Here is a 15,535-nt window from a genome sequence, read left to right on the forward strand (position 1 = left end):
TTCTGCTGAAAACAAATCCAAACGGTTCAACATTCCTCCCCTCCCTTCAACTGTCAGCAAAGCAGGCTGAATATTGTAGTCAAACCTTACTGTTCCAGGGGGATATCAATAAAACGCAGTGACAGAGGAAAGAAAGTTCCCCAGTATCAGCAGTCTGAATGCCTACTTGTCACAAAGAAAGAAATATCTTTCTTTCTAAGAATATAAAAATAATGGAATTAGCCGATCTGCCACATTCTTAACTGAGACAATCCAAACAGTAAAATCTCACGGTTTCTCTGTTGTTTTGAGTAGTTAGTTTGTGTGTGTGTGTGTGTGTGTGTGTGTGTGTGTGTGTGTGTGTGACACACAGAGAGAGAGAGAGAGAGAGAGAGAGAGAGAGAGAGAGAGAGATCAGAGACGGAACCCTGCCCCGTGGGACATTTCGGATATCACTGTCGGTGTGAAACGTTCTACAGTACTGACTCAGTAGAAACCAACAGGACAATGTTTTGATTGAAGGTAATGACGTCGCTTCTCCTAATCCGTTTGGTCAGTAATTAATTCGTTAACTTGAACATTTCAGAGCTCCTTCCTCCCATTGAATTCCCTCCCGGTCCGAACCCCGCTGTGAACGCTCCCTGGTTCTGACGAATCGGAGACAACACTTACTGCGATGTTGAAACCGGACGGAGTTCAGTGCGGTCCCGGGTGAGCGCTGTGCTCACCATGTACAGAGACTTCAGTCTAAGCTGCTCCCTCCGACGCTATTCCGTATTGAGGCGTCCGTCGGGCATTACAGATACACTGGTCCGATTGAGCTGGAATAAGCCTACATGGCCGCATTTCTGGTGCGCGCACCCTCGGCGGACCGGGGTATGTCCGACAGCGGGAGGAGAGGGGACCGGGGGCAAATGGAGGAAACACAGACAGGAATATCAAAGGCTGCGTTAACCGTCTCTCGCGGACGCGGGTAGTTTCTGTCTGAACTTCCGCGTCGGTCAAACAATTTCCCTCCTTGCCGTTCCATCACAACCAAAGGGGTTCTTTGTTTAATTCAGCGAATCCCAGGCTGTGGATTTGATCCATGTCGGGTGATTCACTCAATCGTGGTGGAAAGGAGAAAGGGGTGGTGAAGTTGTGGGAAATGGCGAAATTGCCGCCCGCTGAGGATAAGATGTATCACGAATAAGGGAATGGGAGAGAGAGCTCTGAGTGACGGGATGGCGAGGTTGTGGGCGTCTCACGCCATGTTGTATGCAAACGGTTTTCATGCGCGTGGAGGAAGTTTGCTCTGAGGAGAAGCTGGCAAACTTATCCCGTCTCCAAACCCCGTCCGAGTTTTTCCGCCCTCTCAGACCGCAGGGTCGGTCAAGTTCAGGATGTCGTACGGGAACGGTGTTGTCAATGGGCCAGCAAATGCAGGAGTGGTGTCGGAATTGCTGGAGTAATGCAGACGAGGCCTACGGCTGGTCAGCATAGAGCCTCGTTATCTTTTGTAGGGGAACAAGGTGTGAAGAAAGGAGGGGGTGAGCTCAGAGATAGGGCAGCAATGTTTGATGAGTTAAGGGAGGGGAGGAGGAGAAAGGGTAACTGTAACCATCTTTACCCTTGTGCTGTCCTTCTCCCTCGCCGTACCCCTCCATGCCCCTCTAACTGTCTCTCAGCGCCTTGTTCTAAGCCTTCGAAATAATCGTTGCTCACCACTCCTCTCTCATTTGAACGACTTTTCACCCCTTCCTTTTCTCTCGCCGCTCTACTCCCTTTTCTTCCCCTTCCATGTCATTTCTCCTAAACTTCCCTCACCCCTCTCCTCCCCCACCTGCCCCCACTCCTCATGCTCCGGCCTAACGAACTAATCTCCCTCCTGTCACTCAGCTCTGTGAACGGCCAGAACTCTGAACCTACCAGTCCTTCCAAGTGAGGCAACACTTCACCTGCGAATCGGATTGTGCTAATCTCTTGTATCCTGTGGTCCAGATGTGCCCTACTCTGTATTGCCGAGATTAGTCTTAAATGTCATGCGGGAGACAATAAAAAAAAATGCATCTTTACTTATTCAGTATAATGACACAGTCTATAAAAGTGAGGCAAAGTGACATCAACTTACATAGAACATAGAACTTAGAATAGTACAGCACATTTCAGGCCGTACGGCCCACAGTGCTGTGCCGACCCTCAAACCCTGCCTCCCATATAACCCCCACATTAATTTCCTCCATATGCCTGTCTAGTAGTCTCTTAAACTTTACTAGTTTATCTGCCTCCCCCACTGACTCAGGCAGTGCATTCCACGCACCAACCACTCTCTGAGTGAAAAACCTTCCTCTAATATCCCCCTTGAACTTCCCCCCTCTTACCTTAAAGCCAGGTCCTCTTGTACTGAGCAGTTGTGCCCTGGGGAAGAGGCGCTGGCTATCCACTCTATCTTTTCCTATTAATATCTTGTATACCTCTATCATGTCTCCTCGCATCCTCCTTTTCTCCAAAGAGTAAAGCCCTATCTCCCTGAATCTCTGATCATAATCCATACTCTCTAAACCAGGCAGCATCCTGGTAAATCTCCTCTGTACCCTTTCTAATGCTTCCACGTCCTCCCTATAGCGAGGCGACCAGAACTGGATACAGTACTCCAAGTGTGGCCTAACTAGAGTTTTAAAGAGCTGCATCATTACATTTCGTCTATTGAACTCTATTCCTTGACTTATGAAAGCTAACACTCCATAAGCTTTCTTAACTACCCTATCTCCCTGTGAAGCAACTTTCAGGAATCTGTGGACATGTACCCCCAGGACTCTCTGCTCCTCCACACTACCAAGTATCCTGCCATTTACCTTGTACTCTGCCTTGGAGTTTGTCCTTCCAAAGTGTCCCACCTCACACTTCTCCGGGTTGAACTCCATCTGCCACTTCTCAGCCCACTTCTTCATCCTATCAATGTCTCGCTGTAATCTTCGACAATCCTCTACACTATCTACAACATCACCAACCTTTATGTCCTCTGCAAACTTGCCAACCCACACTTCTACCCCCACGTCCAGGTCGTTAATAAAAATCAGAAAAAGTAGAGGTCCCAGAACAGATCCTTGTGGGACACCATTAGTCACAACCCTCCAATCTGAATGTACTCCCTCCATCACAACCCTCTGCCTTCTGCAGGCAAGCCAATTCTGAATCCACCTGGCCAAACTTCACAGGGCTGTTGGGCTGGTGGATGCGTATGCGTGGCTGGGAGAGGTAAGGCTGCGGAGTTTCAGGTGGTGAGGTATGAGGTGCTATGGCGGATACGCTCGTATGGTGAAGCCAGGTTAATCTGGACCATGCCTTTCACTAACGTCGTCCGGCACGAGTTGGTTCAATTAACTGGGTGTGCAGTGGGACACATCATCAGTAATGCATCCCCCAGATCATTGACTGTTTCGTGTCTTTAGTCATTAGAGATTTTCCCAAGGTGGCCCAGACAGGGCTGAACAGACCAGGCTTGTGTTTTTCCCATGGACCAGGATAATGAGAGGCATGTAATTCTGAGGGTAATTATATTTTTAAACATCATTACCTGGCGTCCGTATGTTTGGGATTGCGTGGGTTAAATTGACAGTGTTTAGTGGGCATTCAGTATCACTGCACATGAGCTGAGTAGAGACTTGTTTTCTGTGGCTCCATCTTGGGTTTAACTTACTGCTACTCTCTCGCCTTTTGGTTATCTGGGCTTTTTTATTGCCAGTTCTAAGTTAGGGACAGACTTGTGGGCCGAAGGGCCTGTAGTGCCGAAGATTTTCTATGTTTCGATAACATTAAAATTGGAACTTTTCCAACTTAGAATCTCAACCCACGGACTACAACTGGTTTTCTCCATTAAATGCTGGCGCAGCTCAGCACTGGAAAAAATAATATGAAAAGTTTCAGCAAGACAATGAGAGAGGGCTGCAGGATGTGAAAAGCGGTGGGTGATAGGGAACACAAGGAGATGGGGATAGGTGTATTAAACAGATGGAAGATGCTAGATGTAAGTGTTGAAGTGCTGCAGAAGGGGCTACCTGATAGGAGAGCGCTGAAGAGCATGGGACATGGGGAAGTGGGTGGACCCCAAGGGCATGTGATGGGCAGGGTCACAGAATTGAGGAGAGGGGGAAATGGTAACTGTAAAGTGGAAACAATTACCGGAAGTTCGAGGGATCGCTGTTGTCATGTTTGTATTTGATCGTTGATTTCTGGAGTTGCAGTAATTGCCTCCTTTGGCCTTCTCCATGGATTTCCCTCATCGGCCGGTTTCTCATCGATCTTTTTGAAAGAGAACATTCAAAGGAATGGCACTGTGGCCAGTGGGTGCAAAGCGTTCCCCTACACAAAATTTCTGTCATTTTGCAGTTTCGTTCCCAAATAGCAGATCGGCACTCTAATCGGGACTTACAAATTGTGATGAGGTAAACCTTTTTCAACACATTTGCAAACACTTTCTCATCTAGTCCTGTTTCTTTAGGGGTTTCCGAGTGAATATATTGAAAGTTTAAAATTCTACTATAAAAACGTTATGTTTGTAAGAACTTTGAACTCTTGGCAAATTTATTCCTCTAAATCTCTTGGTCAGTAACTTGGCCCCATTAAAGCCTTTCTTATTTCACCACACTAGAAGAGCTCTTCTGTCTGTCCTGATGGAGCACTGCCATCAAAATATCACTGATTAGCAATGCCACACATCCCCCTTTCGTCCCTGAAGGTCTGTCACATCAATAAAAAACAGAACCTCCGAAACCAGACCTATCTGTTGAGTAAATACAGAAGAAGAAAATATTTAGGGTCTTCCACCATTTATTTTGACTCTCCAAATGCATTAGCGTTCTTGTCATCCAGAGGACCAAATTTGTCACTAACAAAGTTAATCCGGGATCTCAGCTTGCCGACGACCATTCTCAAGGTCACGACACTATTTACACCATGCTTAACCGTTTGATTCCTAACTTTGCTTGAGGTCATCAGCATCTGATTCACGACTTCTCCACTATCGGCTCCGGCACTCTGGTTCCCATCAAACTGCAACACTCGTTTAAACCTCACTATGCAGCAATAACAAACTATCCCTCCAGGATATTAGTCCACTTCCAGAGAAGGTTCAGACTGTCCCTTCCGTAAAGATTCCACCTAGCCATTTATCCAAAGAGCCTTATTCCCTCATCCCACACTAACTGCTCAGCCACGTTGAAACTGAATACTCTTCCAAATTCTGCACTCATTACTTCGGGGCACAGCGATCATTCCCGAGATCGCAACCCTGGAGGTCCTGCTCTTCAGCATCTGACTCACTGAATTCCGTTTACAGAGCCTCATCCCTCATCTGAATCACATCATTAGAGTCATAATGAACCGAATGAGGCTTTTCAGCCCACCTAATTACTGTTGAGAACGATTGCTGTTGATGAACCCCCAAGCCAGAATCTGGACGAAGAGAGAAACGAAGACTTGAAGGGCACGGTTTTATGGTGCTGGGGAGTAGGTATTGAGGAGAGGTCAGGAGTAAGTCTTTCTTTTACTCAGAGAGAGTGTGTGTGCATGGAATAGGTTGTCTGCAGTGGTGCTGGAGGCAGATATGATAGGGCTTTTTCAAGCGACTCCTAGGTATGAGCATGGAGCTTAGAAAAATAGAGGTTTAAGGGTATCCCTTAGTAATTTTTAAAGGAAGTACATGTTCGGCAGAGGCTTGTGGTCCGAAGGCCTGTATTTTTCTTTAGGTTTTCTATGTTTTTCTGACAGATATACATCCCCTATTTCGGTGTTGCAAATTGGACAATTTGTCTCACAGAGTATTGGTACGTGGGAATAGTAGTATCCAAGTTCTAAGCTGTTGGCCCGGTTTCAACAGCCTTACGTTGTTGTTTTTGCAGAGGCTGTATACGAGCTTCGGTTAATTACAAGGTGTGTAGTGAATTTCTTAAGCGAGTTCCGTTGATAAATGGTCAATAGACTCAGTACATATTCCTGTGGTACTCCAGTAGGCACGGGCTTCCAGTCCAAGGGCAATCTTCTACAAACGCACTCTGGATTCTCTCAGAGATAGGTGTCTAATCTAACTAACTACCTCATCCTGAATATTTTGAGACTGAATCTTCCTGAGCAGCCTCCCAGGGGACTTTGCGAAATGCCTTACTGAGGTCCATGTAGGCAACATCCACAACTTCGCCTTCATTCACTTTCCTGGTAATTTCAGTGAAAAGCTCCATCCATAATCAGTGACCAGACCTTAATCATTACATGTCTATGCAAGTACGTAATGTCCGGTCACTTAGAATTTATTCCAATAACTTTCCCACAACAATTGTCATTCTGACTGCTGTCCAAATCTCCAATTTATGTTTAGCGGCAATTTTAAACAGTGGGGCAACATTAGGTAATCTCCGAATCTCTGGTAGCTTTACTGTCCCTAAGTATGATTTAATTATCTCTGTAAGGGCCCTGGCAATTTCTGAACTTGCATCTTGCAGGCTCCGGGAAAACACCTTGTTAGGTTGTGGGGAATTATCGCCTAAACTTTGCTTATGAAATTATAATCTAATTAGAATTAATTCTAATCTAATCAGCTATCTCAGCCTGAATACTGAGTGACTGAATCTTCTGGACCAGCCTGCCAGGGGACTTTGTGAAAGAAATTGCTGACGTCCATGTACAGAACGAGCAAATACTCGCCTTCATTCACTTTCCTGGTAGGTTTATTACCAAATTCCTTACATTTGACCATCCATAATCATTACATGACTATGCAAATGCTTTATGTCCTGTCACTTAGAATATCTTACAATAACTTTCCCACAACTGATGTCAGATTCACCAGTGTAAATTTTTCTGATGTTCCCTTATTCAAGAAAGGTAGTAGGGAGAGTCAGGATGTTATAGGCCTATGTGTCTCACCTCAGTGGTTGGTAAGTTGATGGAGAAGATGTTGAGATGCAGGATTTATGAACATTAGGGGAGGCACAGAATGATTAGGAATAGTCTGGATGGCTTTGTCAAAGGCAGGATGTGCCTTTCGAGCCTGATTGCAAATTTGAGGGTGTGACTGAACATATTAATGTAGGTCCAGCAGTAGATGTAGTTCATATGGTTTTTAGCAAGGCGTTTGGTTTGTCCATGCAAGGCTTACTGAGAAAGTAAGGAGGTATCGGAACAAGGGGATAGTGCTTTGTGCATCCAGAACTGGCTTGATCGGAGAAGGCAGAGACTGGCTCTAGAAGGGTCATATTCTGAAAGGATGAGGCCTGTGCCGTGTGGTGCACCTCTGGGATCTCTTCAGCGACCGCTGTTTTTTTAATGTATTCTGTTAATGGCGTGGATGAGGAAGTGGTGCGATGGGTTAGGAAATTTGCTGATGACACAAACGTGGGGTGTGTTGTGGAGAGTGCGGAGGACTGACAGGGGTTACAACGGGCCGTTGATAGTATGCAGAACTGGGCTGAGCAATGGCAGATTGAGTTCCAGCCAGATAAGTCTGAGGAGGTTCATTTTGGTAGGACAAATATGATCGCAGCATTAGCCTAAACCGAGGAAATGTCAGTTGAAAGTATTTTAATCGGATTCTGTTGTTTCTGTGGAATGACCTGCAGGTGACAGTGTTGGAGCCGGAAAAGATAGTTGATTTTAAGGAACTACCGGATGGCGACATGGATCAAAGACATTTAGAGGGCTATGGGAAAAGCTTATGTAGTTCTAAGGTAGGTACATGCCTGGCACAGCTTTGTGGGCCGAAGGGCCTGTATTGTGCTGAATGTTTTCTATGTTTCGATAACATTACAATTGGAACTTTTCCAACTTAGAATCTCAACCCACGGACTAGAACTGTTTTTTTTTTGCATGAAATGCTGGCGCAGCTCAGCATGCCCAGGCAGGATCTTTGCCAAGTACCAGCACCACGTTTCGGGCCAAGATCCGTCATCATGACTGGAACAAATAATATGAAAATTTGGAGCAAGACAATGAGAGATGGTTGCAAGATGTGCAAAGCTGTGGGTGATAGGGAACAGAAGGAGATGAGGATAGGTGTATTAAAAAGATGGAAGATGCTAGATGTAAGTGTTGAAGTGCTGTAGAAAGGGGCTACCTGATAGGAGAGCGCTGAATAGCATGGAACATGGGGAAGTGGGTAGGCCCCAAGGGTATGTGATGGGCTGGGTCACAGAATTGAGGAGAGGGGGAAATGGTAACTGTAAAGTGGGAACAATTACCGGATGTTCGAGGGATCGCTGTTGACATGTTTGTATTTGATCGTTGATTTCTGGAGTTGGAGTAATTGCCTCCTTTGGCCTTCACCATGGATTTCCCTCATCGGCCGGTTCCTCATCGATCTTTTTGAAAGAGAACATTCAAATGAATGGCACTGTGGCCAGTGAGTGCAAAGCGTTCCCCTACACAAAATTTCTGTCATTTTGCAGTTTCGTTCCCAAATAGCAGATCGGCACTCTAATCGGGACTTACAAATTGTGATGAGGTAAACCTTTTTCAACAGATTTGCAAACACTTTCTCATCTAGTCCTGTTTCTTTAGGGGTCTCCGAGTGAATATATTGAAAGTTTAAAATCCTACTATAAAAACGTTATATTTGGAAGAACTTTGACCTCTTGGCAAATTTATTCCTCTAAATCTCTTGGAATATAGTGTGGTCAGTAACTTGGCCCCATTAAAACCTTTCTTATTTCACCACACTAGAAGAGCTCTTCAGTCTGTCCTGATGGAGCACTGCCATCACAATATCCCTGATTAGCCATGCCACACATCCCCCTTTCGTCTCTGAAGGTCTGTCACATCAATAAAAAACAGAACCTCCGAAACCAGACCTATCTGTTGAGTAAATACAGAAGAAGAAAATATTTAGGGTCTTCCACCATTTATTTTGACTCTCTAAATGCATTAGCATTCTTGTCATCCAAAGGACCAAATTTGTCACTAACAAAGTTCATCCGGGATCTCAGCTTGCCGACGACCATTCTGAAGGTCACGACACTATTTACACCATGCTTAACCGTTTGATTCCTAACGTTGCTTGAGGTCATCAGCATCCGATTCACGACTTCTCCACTATCGGCTCCGGCACTCTGGTTCCCATCAAACTGCAACACTAGTTTAAACCTCACTATGCAGCAATAACAAACTATCCCTCCAGGATATTAGTCCACTTCCAGAGAAGGTTCAGACTGTCCCTTCCGTAAAGATTCCACCTAGCCATTTATCCAAAGAGCCTTATTCCCTCATCCCACACTAACTGCTCAGCCACGTTGAAACTGAATACTCTTCCAAATTCTGCACTCATTACTTCGGGGCACAGCGATCATTCCCGAGATCGCAACCCTGGAGGTCCTGCTCTTCAGCATCTGACTCACTGAAGCCCGTTTACGGAGCCTCATCCCTCATCTGATCCACATCATTAGAGTCATAATGAACCGAATGAGGCTTTTCAGCCCACCTAATTGCGGTTGAGAACGATTGCTGTTGATGAACCTCCAAGCCAGAATCTGGACGAAGAAAGAAACGAAGACTTGAAGGGCACGGTTTTATGGTGCTGGGGAATAGTTTTTGAGGAGAGGTCAGGGGTGTTTTTTTTTTACTCAGAGAGAGTGTGTGCACATGGAATAGGTTGTTTGCAGTGGTGCTGGAGGCAGATATGGTAGGGCTTTTTCAAGCGACTCCTAGGTATGTGCATGGAGCTTAGAAAAATAGAGGTTTAAGGGTATCCCTTAGTAATTTTTAAAGGAAGTACATGTTCGGCAGAAGCTTCTGGCCCGAAGGCCTGTATTTTTCTTTAGGTTTTCTATGTTTTTCTGACAGATATACATCCCCTATTTCGGTGTTGCAAATTGGACAATTTGTCTCACAGAGTATTGGTACGTGGGAATAGTAGTATTCAAGTTCGAAGCTTTTGGCCGGGTTTCAACAGCCTTACGTTGTTGTTTTTGCAGAGGCTGTATACGAGCTTCAGTTAATTACAAGGTGTGTAGTGAATTTCTTAAGCGAGTTCCTTTGATAAATGGTCAATAGACTCAGTACATATTCCTGTGGTACTCCAGCAGGCACGGGCTTCCAGTCCAAGGGCAATCTTCTACAAACGCACTCTGGATTCTCTCAGAGATAGGTGTCTAATCTAACTAACTACCTCATCCTGAATATTTTGAGACTGAATCTTCCTGAGCAGCCTCCCAGGGGACTTTGCGAAATGCCTTACTGAGGTCCATGTAGGCAACATCCACAACTTCGCCTTCATTCACTTTCCTGGTAATTTCAGTGAAAAGCTCCATCCATAATCAGTGACCAGACCTTAATCATTACATGTCTATGCAAGTACGTAATGTCCGGTCACTTAGAATTTATTCCAATAACTTTCCCACAACAGTTGTCATTCTGACTGCTGTGCAAATCTCCAATTTATGTTTAGCGGCAATTTTAAACAGTGGGGCAACATTAGGTACTCTCCGAAACTCTGGTAGCTTTACTGTCCCTAAGTATGATTTAATTATCTCTGCAAGGGCCCTGGCAATTTCTGAACTTGCATCTTGCAGGCTCCGGGAAAACACCTTGTTAAGCTGTGGGGAATTATCGCCTAAACTTTTGCTTCTGAAATTATAATCTAATTAGAATTAATTCTCATCTAATCAGCTATCTCAGCCTGAATACTGAGTGACTGAATCTTCTGGACCAGCCTGCCAGGGGACTTTGTGAATGATATTGCTGACGTCCATGTACAGAACGAGCAAATACTCGCCTTCATTCACTTTCCTGGTAAGTTTATTATCAAATTCCTTACATTTGACCATCCATAATCATTACATGACTATGCAAATGCTTTATGTCCTGTCACTTAGACTATCTTACAATAACTTTCCCACAACTGATGTCAGATTCACCAGTGTAAATTTTTCTGATGTTCCCTTATTCAAGAAAGGTAGTAGGGAGAGTCCAGGATGTTATAGGCCTATGTGTCGCACCTCAGTGGTTGGTAAGTTGATGGAGAAGATGCTGAGATGCAGGATTTATGAACAGTAGGGGAGGCATAGAATGATTAGGAATAGTCCGGATGGCTTTGTCAAAGGCAGGATGTGCCTTTCGAGCCTGATTGAAAATTTGAGGGTATGACTGAACATATTGATGTAGGTCCAGCAGTAGATGTAGTGCATATGGTTTTCAGCAGGGCATTTGGTTTGTCCATGCAAGGCTTATTGAGAAAGTAAGGAGGTATCGGAACAAGGGGATAGTACTTTGTGCATCCAGTAGTGGCTTGATCAGAGAAGGCAGAGAGTGGCTCTAGAAGGGCCATATTCTGAAAGGATGAGGCCTGTGCCGTGTGGTGCGCCTCAGGGATCTGTTCAGGGACCGCTGTTTTTTTTTTAATGGATTTTGTAAATGGCGGGGATATGGAAGTGGGGCGATGGGTTAGGAAGTTTGCTGTTGACACAAAGGTGGTGTGTGTTGTGGAGAGTGCGGAGGACTGTCAGGTGTTACAACGGGCCGTTGATAGTATGCAGAACTGGGCTGAGAAATGGCAGATTGAGTTCAAGCCAGATAAGTCTGAGGTGGTTCATTTTGGTAGGACAAATATGATCGCAGCATTAGCCTAAACAGAGGAAATGTCAGTTGAAAGTATTTTAATCGGATTCTATTGTTTCTGTGGAATGACCTGCAGGTGACAGTGTTGGAGCCGGAAAAGATAGGTGATTTTAAGGAACTACCGGATGGCGACATGGATCTATGAAATTTAGAGGGCTATGGGAAAAGCTTATGTAGTTCTAAGATAGGTACATGCCTGACACAGCTTTGTGGGCCGAAGGGCCTTTATTGTGCTGAATGTTTTCTATGTTTCGATAACATTACAATTGGAACTTTTCCTACATAGAATCTCAACCCACGGACTAGAACTGTTTTTTTTGCATGAAATGCTGACGCAGCTCAACATGCCCGGGCAGGATCTTTGCCAAGTAGCCAGCAGCGGAGGTTTCGGGCCAAGATCCGTCATCATGACTGGAACAGATAATATGAAAATTTGGAGCAGGACAATGAGAGATGGTTGCAAGATGTGCAAAGCGGCGGGTGATAGGGAACACAAGAAGATGGGGATAGGTGTATTAAAAAGATGGAAATGCTAGATGTAAGTGTGGAAGTGCTGCAGAAGGGGCTATCTGATAGACAGGGCTGAAGAGCATGGAGCATGGGGAAGTGGGTGGACCCCAGCTGTATGTGTTGGGCAGGGTCACAGAATTGATGAGAGAGGGAAATAGTAATTTTAAAGTGGGAACTATTAGCGAAAGTTCGGGGTATCGCTGTTGTCATGTTTGTATTTGATCTTAGATTTCTGGAGTTGCAGTAATTGCCTCCTTTAACCTTAAGCGTAGATTCCCGCATCGGCAGGTTTCCCATCGATTTTTTTGCATGAGAACAATCAAAGGGTTGGCACGGTGACCAGTAGGTGCAAAGTATTCCCCTACACAAAATTCTGTAATTTTGCAGTCACATTCCCTAATAGCAGATCGTCACTCTAATCGGGATTTACAAATTGTGATGCGGAAAACCTTTTTCAACACATTTGCAAACACAATCTCATCTAGTCCTGTTTCGGAAGGGGACTCCGTGTGAATATATGGAAAGATTAAAATCCTACTATAAAAACGTTATGTTTGTAAAAACTTTGACCTCTTGGCAAATTTATTCCTCTAAATCTCTTGGAATATTGTGTGGTCAGTAACTTGGCCCCATTAAAACCTTTTTTATTTCTCATTTGCACCCATTTCACCACAATAGAAGAACTCTTCAGTCTGTCCTGATGGAGCACTGCCAACAGAATATCCCGAATTAGCAATGCCACACATCCCCCTTTAGTCCCTCACGATCTGTCACATCAAAAACAACAGAACCTCCTAAAACTGACCTATCTGTTGAATAAATACAGAAGAAAAAAATATTTAGTGTCTTCCAGCATTTATTTTGTCTCTCTAAATGCAATAGCTTTCTTATCTTCCAGAGGACAAAATTTGTCACTAACAAAGTTGATCCGGGATCTCAGCTTGCCGACGAGCATTCGGAAGGTCAGGACACTATTTACACCATGCTTAACCGTTTGATTCCTGACGTTGCTTGAGGTCACCAGCATCTGTTTTACAACTGCTCCACTAACTGCTCCGGTACTCTGGTACCTATCAAACTGCAACACTCGTTGAAACCTCACCATGCAGCATTAGCAAAGTATCCCTCATGATATTAGCCCACTTCCAGAGAAGTTTCAAAGTGTCCCTTCCGTAAAGATTCCACCTACCCATTGATCCAAAGAGCCTTATTCACTCATCCCACACTAACTGCTCTGACACGTTGAAACTGAATAAACTTCCAAATTCTGCACTCATTACTTCGGGGCACAACGATCATTCCCGCGATCACAAGCCTGGACGTCCTGTTCTTCAGTATCTGACTCACTGAAGTCCGTTTACAGAGCCTCATCCCTCATCTGATCCACATCATTAGAGTCATAATGAACCGAATGAGGCTTTTCAGCCCAACTAATTGCTGTTGAGAACGATTGCTGTTGATGAACCTCCAAGCCAGAATCTGGACGAAGAAAGAAACGAAGACTTGAAGGGCACGGTTTTATGGTGCTGGGGAATAGTTTTTGAGGAGAGGTCAGGGGTGTGTTTTTTTTTTACTCAGAGAAAGTGTGTGCACATGGAATAGGTTGTCTGCAGTGGTGCTGGAGGCAGATATGGTAGGGCTTTTTCAAGCGACTCCTAGGTATGTGCATGGAGCTTAGAAAAATAGAGGTTTAAGGGTATCCCTTAGTAATTTTTAAAGGAAGTACATGTTCGGCAGAGGCTTGTGGTCCGAAGGCCTGTATTTTTCTTTAGGTTTTCTATGTTTTTCTGACAGATATACATCCCCTATTTCGGTGTTGCAAATTGGACAATTTGTCTCACAGAGTATTGGTACGTGGGAATAGTAGTATTCAAGTTCTAAGCTTTTGGCCGGGTTTCAACAGCCTTACGTTGTTGTTTTTGCAGAGGCTGTATACGAGCTTCAGTTAATTACAAGGTGTGTAGTGAATTTCTTAAGCGAGTTCCTTTGATAAATTGTCAATAGACTCAGTACATATTCCTGTGGTACTCCAGCAGGCACGGGCTTCCAGTCCAAGGGCAATCTTCTACAAACGCACTCTGGATTCTCTCAGAGATAGGTGTCTAATCTAACTAACTACCTCATCCTGAATATTTTGAGACTGAATCTTCCTGAGCAGCCTCCCAGGGGACTTTGCGAAATGCCTTACTGAGGTCCATGTAGGCAACATCCACAACTTCGCCTTCATTCACTTTCCTGGTAATTTCAGTGAAAAGCTCCATCCATAATCAGTGACCAGACCTTAATCATTACATGTCTATGCAAGTACGTAATGTCCGGTCACTTAGAATTTATTCCAATAACTTTCCCACAACAGTTGTCATTCTGACTGCTGTCCAAATCTCCAATTTATGTTTAGCGGCAATTTTAAACAGTGGGGCAACATTAGGTACTCTCCGAAACTCTGGTAGCTTTACTGTCCCTAAGTATGATTTAATTATCTCTGCAAGGGCCCTGGCAATTTCTGAACTTGCATCTTGCAGGCTCCGGGAAAACACCTTGTTAAGCTGTGGGGAATTATCGCCTAAACTTTTGCTTCTGAAATTATAATCTAATTAGAATTAATTCTCATCTAATCAGCTATCTCAGCCTGAATACTGAGTGACTGAATCTTCTGGACCAGCCTGCCAGGGGACTTTGTGAATGATATTGCTGACGTCCATGTACAGAACGAGCAAATACTCGCCTTCATTCACTTTCCTGGTAAGTTTATTACCAAATTCCTTACATTTGACCATCCATAATCATTACATGACTATGCAAATGCTTTATGTCCTGTCACTTAGACTATCTTACAATAACTTTCCCACAACTGATGTCAGATTCACCAGTGTAAATTTTTCTGATGTTCCCTTATTCAAGAAAGGTAGTAGGGAGAGTCCAGGATGTTATAGGCCTATGTGTCGCACCTCAGTGGTTGGTAAGTTGATGGAAAAGATGCTGAGATGCAGGATTTATGAACAGTAGGGGAGGCATAGAATGATTAGGAATAGTCCGGATGGCTTTGTCAAAGGCAGGATGTGCCTTTCGAGCCTGATTGAAAATTTGAGGGTATGACTGAACATATTGATGTAGGTCCAGCAGTAGATGTAGTGCATATGGTTTTCAGCAGGGCATTTGGTTTGTCCATGCAAGGCTTATTGAGAAAGTAAGGAGGTATCGGAACAAGGGGATAGTACTTTGTGCATCCAGTAGTGGCTTGATCAGAGAAGGCAGAGAGTGGCTCTAGAAGGGCCATATTCTGAAAGGATGAGGCCTGTGCCGTGTGGTGCGCCTCAGGGATCTGTTCAGGGACCGCTGTTTTTTTTTTTAATGGATTTTGTAAATGGCGGGGATATGGAAGTGGGGCGATGGGTTAGGAAGTTTGCTGTTGACACAAAGGTGGTGTGTGTTGTGGAGAGTGCGGAGGACTGTCAGGTGTTACAAC

The 15,535-nt window shown here is 44.5% G+C and overlaps 1 long non-coding RNA gene across 1 annotated transcript; it reads left to right on the forward strand.

Moving 5' to 3' along the window:
• The first annotated feature begins 394 nt into the window (after positions 1-394).
• Positions 395-10,726, forward strand: LOC140720109 (uncharacterized). Its single transcript, XR_012097104.1, has 3 exons — positions 395-501; positions 6,552-6,674; positions 10,612-10,726. It is a non-coding gene; the product is annotated as an uncharacterized lncRNA (long non-coding RNA).
• The last annotated feature ends 4,809 nt before the right edge of the window (positions 10,727-15,535 follow it).

Source organism: Hemitrygon akajei, unplaced genomic scaffold (genome assembly GCF_048418815.1).
Source record: "Hemitrygon akajei unplaced genomic scaffold, sHemAka1.3 Scf000036, whole genome shotgun sequence".
Taxonomy (NCBI): Eukaryota; Metazoa; Chordata; class Chondrichthyes; order Myliobatiformes; family Dasyatidae; genus Hemitrygon; species Hemitrygon akajei.